Genomic DNA, 6,291 nt, shown 5'->3' with positions numbered 1-6,291 from the left:
CTCAAGCCGCACCTCCATCTCCTACCGACCAACCTCATCCCGCCCCCTTGACCTGTCCGTCCTCCCTGGACTGACCTATCCCCTTCCTAACTCCCTACCTACACTCACCTTTACTGGCTCCATCCCCGCCTCTTCGACCTGTTTGTTTCCTCTCCACCTATCCTCTCCTCTATCCCTCTTCTATCCGCCTCCCACTCTCTCTCTATTTATTTCAAAACCCCCTTCCCCTCCCCCTTTTCTGATGAAGGGTCTAGGCCCGAAACGTCAGCCTCTCTGCTCCTATGATGCTGCTTGGCCTGCTGTGTTCATCCAGCCCTGCACCTTGTTGTCTCGGATTCTCCAGCATCTGCAGTTCCTACTATCTCTGATACAAAAATATATAGATAGATTGAGTGGACAAAGCTGTGGACAAACAGACTACAATGGATGAATATGTGGAAATGTCCTTTTTGGCAAGAAGAAAAACACCTTACTATCTAAATGGTGTGAAATTGCAAAGCTCTGAGATGCAGAGGATATGGGTATCTTTGTTCTTGATTGAAACATATCGGATCTTGAGGGTTTTTGCATTGTAGATGTGGAGAGAATGTTTTCTTTTGTCAGAGAATCTAGGACCAGTGATTCCTGTCTAAAATTAAGGGATGCCCATTTAAAACAGAGTTGAGCTAGAGTAAGCCTTCAACCAGGTCCATAACAATTCAACTCGTTAACACATTATAGAGATAGATTAAAAATTGACCCAGGAATATAATAGACAACAATAATATGAAATGGATCAAACTAAATATCCATGCCTACGTAGAGTTTGATTTTTCACTCAAACAAAATTGAAAATTTATGTAGTCATGCTCGGTTTCCACCATTTTGTATTGCAGTAGTTGGCATCTTGCCATCTGGGAGTTAGGGAATTAAAATGCTCCTGTATGACTGCAACATCTCAAAGGATGCACCATTTCCAAAATGGATTTTGGCAGCAGATTGAAAACCTCTGTGACTACAGAATGTACGGATCTATAAAATCTACTGAAAGGCAACAAGCTCCAAAAATTGACAGCTGAAGCTGTAGAGGTTAGGCAGAGAAAGAAGGCCTTGTTCAAATCAATTTAATGCCTCCAAGGACAGGAGAAAGAGCTGGACAGTCAGTACTGTAATGCTCACCATGTGTACTCAGGTTTAATGACCTTAACAGGAAGGTAAGAGAAAACATTAAAATTTTTCAAAAATGCCATTAAATGCACTTCAAATTATTCCCCGCCCCCCCATTGTTAAAGAAATGTATTCCCTTCCCACCATATTGTTAAAGACAGTATGGTGACCTTAATCCAAGCCAACACTTGGAACTATTCTTAGATTGAGAACAATCAACATTAAAAATCTCTCATGGAATCTGAAATAACTCTACAGTGGTCAATATCCCAACACTAAGTCAGCCTTCATTTGCATGTGGAAAGTCCTTGACACTGATCCAGCTCTTCAGAGCCAGGTGTCAGAGTGTGAGGATATCTGACACTCCTGTTTTTATCTGTCAGCCAGGGCTTCCTGGTTGGACTAGATTAACAGCCCCAATCAGGGAACTCACCTGGCTGATCTTGTGACAATCACTACAGAATCAAACTGGTTGCACTTACATTTCTGCCCTACTTCCTATGCCGCTGTCCCCACCACATCTGCCCTTCCAACCCTCTCCTTCCGTAATGGGTTGCATGCTGATACCCAGATTCTTCTGTAAATTTTGTCAATCTGATTTGCAGTGATATTGCACTTTTTGAAAATGTTACATCTAATGACTTTTGGGTCAAGATAGCTTCCATGGTATGTTGATTTGCGATAGGATTGCTGATTGTGCAAGCGCTGGTATAAAATCAATATAAAACCAAAGTAAACAGCTGACCGAGCAGGAAACTTCTATAAAATCTTTTGGATGCACTGATCAGTCTGTGTCAACACGATACTGCAATCAAGAAGATAGGCATCAATGTTAATGTCTGGTCAATTACTTTGTTAAGATTTGTTAATCTCTTTACGGTTAAGAGAAATAGATAATGAATATTAGTTGTATTTGACCACAAATAAATAAGGAGCAGCTGTGACACTAGGTACAGCATGAGAGAGTACCCCTGACCAAGTCGGTAAACTCTCTCCACAAAGGAAAGATATGTATCTTAGTTTCTATCTCATCAATCAGCTTGGAACGTGTTAGCAAGAATAACTGTTTGGTTCTTATGTCTTCCTCAGATTACTTCACTATATGTCTTCGAAATAATTTAATTACATTTTGACAGAACTATGAAATATTAATTACTATCTACTCCCAGAGGACAGCAGCATGCAGCACCTGTACAATATCAATAAATTAAACCTCTGAAACCATTTTGTGAGGCACTTCTGAAAGGTCAAAGATATTTCTAGCTGTTGGTCCCACCAGACTTAAATATAAAGTGCACAATTTCAAACTTTGCAGATGACACAAAAATGAAGTATTATGAACTGTTAAGAGGATGATAACGGAATTCAAGAGGATATAGGCTGGTGGAATGGGTGGAAATGGCGGGTGAAATTTAATGCAGGGATGTGGTCCATTCTTATAGGAGGAGCATGAAGAAGGAATCGCAAATGAAGGCGCAACTTCAAAGGGGCTACAGGAATCGAGTTCTGGGGTTACAAGTGCCTAAATCACAAATGTGACAAAGAGTTTGAGACAGCCTGGTTAAAAAAGTACACAAAATCATGGACTTCATAAGTAGAAGCACACGGTTGGATTTTTTTCATCCCAGTTGGTGGGGAAGGGGAACAAACCCATGGTCGGTGGGACAAAAAGATGTGAAGAGCCATAATTCTGAAATTTCCACCTGATTTCATCTTCCACCCTACATGATTTTGAAATGAAGCAGGTCATTGCCCACTGTTTTCAAAAGCAGAACTTCCATATTGCCGCTACCTCAATTTTTTATATCCTGTAGTTTAAAATGTTCAGTTAGGTAGATAGGCTTCTGAAGTCTGTGAACCATGTCAGATCAGAGAGTTCGTGATCCCACTGTTCTACAGTCTTTCACATCTAAGGACGTCGCACATCATTGATAGATACTGTGTGATAATTTCAGGACATTATTAATGCAAAAATTGTTGATTGGACATCATTCGTAAAAAGTAAGTACCATTAAAATAACTAGCATTTTGAAAGTATAAGTCAATGCATTTGGGGAATGCTAACAAGGCAAAGGGTTCCATTTATGAATAGTATGATCCTGGAAAGAATTGAACATCAGAGGGGGCTTGGCATGCATATCCACAGATCCCTGAAGGCGGCAGGGCAGGAAGATAAGATGGTTAAGAAGCCATATGGGATATTTGACTTTATTAGCCAAGGCACAAAATACAAGAGCAGGGAGCTTATACTGGAACTGTATAAGATGCTGGTTACCTCACAATTGGAATATCAAGTGTGAGTCTGGTCGCCAAATTATGGCAGGGATGTGATTGCATTAGAGACGGTGCAGGTGAGATTTACGAAGATGCTGTTTTGACTGAAGTTGTGAGCTATGAGAAAATATTGGACAGGTTGTTGTTTTCCTTTAAGCTGCAAAGGTCGGGAGTATTTAGATTTAGATTTAGACCTTATTGTCGTGTGGTCCTCAAGTACAAAAGCACAAGGGCACATTGAAAAGTTTTCAACATTGCCACACACAGCGCCATCTTAGGTATAAGTACCTAACGTACAAAAACTTAAGAATAAGGTAGAAAGAAATAAGGAAGAAAGTTAAAAGCTAAACATTACAGTCACTCTTAATATAGTTCAAAACAAAAGAAATAAAGTTAAAAGTTAACCTTTACAGTCCTCAGTATAAAGTCCAATACTAAAGAAATAAAGCCACAAGTTAAACATTGCAGTCTTTCTTAACTGTGTAGCTATGTTGGGATTGCACTTACTATGAAGGCTCAATGTCTTCCACTTTGGCATGCGTTCTCTGCCCTGGCTCGATCTCCCCTGCTCTTGTTGTCACTGCAGATGTGGGGGGATCCTCTACCACCACATTGGGCTCAGACCGCCAAAGTCCCAATCGAAGGACTTCAGCTACTGCCACACACCAGACTGCCAAAGCCCCAATCCAGGCGCCATCCATGCCAGACCTCGGTCTTCCCTTTGCTTTGCGCTCTGGACTTCGGCCTTGCCTTCAGTTCATGCACCGGGCCTGGCCTTGCCCTTGGTCCATGCGCCAGGCCTCAGTCTCATCATCGGTTTGCATGCCGGGCATCGGGAACTCACTGAGAGTCCCAGGCCGGGCCCCCAGGCGCAGCCTTGCACTGGGCATCTAGCTAACTGCCAAATTCAATGAGCCTGATACGCCACTACCACAGCCTCTCTCCAAATTGTAAGCTGGGAGAAGAAGAACTAAAACAAGCTAAAAATAAAAAATTTTAAAAAAACGAGAAAAGAAGAAAAAAGGCAAGGAAAAAGAAGAGTGGACAAGTGGATGAGCCTGGTCAGTCGTCATATTGCTAGAGATGGGAACTCGATGGAGTTTGAGGGCCATAAATAGGATGGAACCGAAGGCACATTTTCCATTAGTAAAGAGGTCAATAACAGTGAGAATAGATTTAAGATTAAAGATAGAAGGGTAAGAGGGAAGTTAGGGAAAAAAATTTTCCATCCAGAGGGTGGTGGGTCTGTGGAATTCACTGCCTGAGATGGTGGTTGAGTCAGAAACTCACTTAATATTTAAGGAGGATTTAAATGTTGCCACATCCTCCAGGCCTATGAACCTAAAGCTGGAAAACAGAGCTAGTGTAGTCAGATTTTTGTTGACTGGTCCAGACATGATGGGTTAAATGGCCTCATTCTGTGCTGTAAATGTTTGAGTATGAGATTGTTTTCAGAGGTATTAGAGTACATTATCCACTCAATGAAGTGCACTTCTACTTTCAGAAGTGTTGTGATTTTGTCATTTGAAAACTGCTTTAGTCTTTATGTTGATTCACAGCCCAACCATCTGTTGAGTCTTTTTATGAATGGCAGCCATTGACTAGTGGGATACCACAAGGATGGGTACGAGAACACCAGCTATTCACAATATATGCTAATGATTTAGATGAGGGAATTAAATGTAATATCTCAAAATTTGCAGATGACACACGTCTGAGTGGAAGGGTGAGCTGTGAGGATAATAAAGAGATGTCGCAGTGTGATTTGGACAGGTTGAATGAGTGGGTAAATGCATGGCAGATGCACTATAATGTAGACAAATGTAAGGTTGTCCACTCTGGAAGAAAATTTAAGAAGGCAGGTTATTATTTGAATGGCTGTAAATTGAGAGGGGAATGTGCAACGAGGCCTTGATGTCCTCATGAACCAATTGCTGGAAGTCAGTGCACAGGTGCAGTAGGCAGTAAAGAAGGCAAACTGTATGTTGGCCTTCATAGCAAGAAGATCTGAGTACAGGAACAAGAATGTCTTGCTGCGATTATACAGGGCATTGATGAGGCCACACCTGGAATATTGTGTGTGGTTTTGGTCTCCTTATCCAAATAGGGATAGTCTTGCTTTTGAGGAAGTGCAGTGAAGTTTTACCAAATTGTTTCCTGGGATAGCAGGACTGAAATATGAGGAGAGATTCAGTTGGTTAGGATTGTGTTCACTGGAGTCTAGAAGAATGAGGAGAGATCTCATAAAAACCTGTCAAATAGATACGAGAAGGATGTTCCCACTGGTGGGGAAGTCCAGAATAAGGGGCATAGGTTGAGGGTAAAGGGGTAAACTTTTTAGGACTGAACTGAGGAGAAACTTCTTCACCCAAAGAGTGGTGAACCTATGGAATTCACTACCGCTAAAAGTGATTGAGGCTAAAACATCACATGTTTTCAAGAAGGAGGTAGATATAGCTCTTATGTCCATAAGGATCAAGGGATATGGGGAGGGTGGGATCAAAGTATTGAGCTGAATGATCAGCATGATCATATTGAATGGTGAGCAGTCTTAAGGGGTCAAATGGGCTACCCCTGCTCTTATTTTCTATGTTTCTATGTAGGGCAGGTTATGTATGGATACTTTAAAGTGGGATCACCCAAAGATATCATACATACAATCATGTGGATAATGAGACATTTATTCATCAACACAAAAGATCAAGGACCGCAAAATAAAGCAGTTTACAAAAATAACAAGTTTCGGAATTCCTCTATACTTATTAAGGAAGGGGCAGATTTAAGACAGGATTGCAAACGTTCTGAAGTTGCATTTCCTCAGTGACCCAATACAAAAAAGCTAGCCGCTGAACTTGAGTTGATTGCTTTCTC

The sequence above is a fragment of the Rhincodon typus genome, chromosome 12, assembly GCF_021869965.1.
Source record: "Rhincodon typus isolate 14 chromosome 12, sRhiTyp1.1, whole genome shotgun sequence".
NCBI classification, from domain to species: Eukaryota; Metazoa; Chordata; class Chondrichthyes; order Orectolobiformes; family Rhincodontidae; genus Rhincodon; species Rhincodon typus.
The sequence above is the reverse complement of the archived record's forward strand: the minus strand, read 5'-3'. Positions refer to the sequence as shown.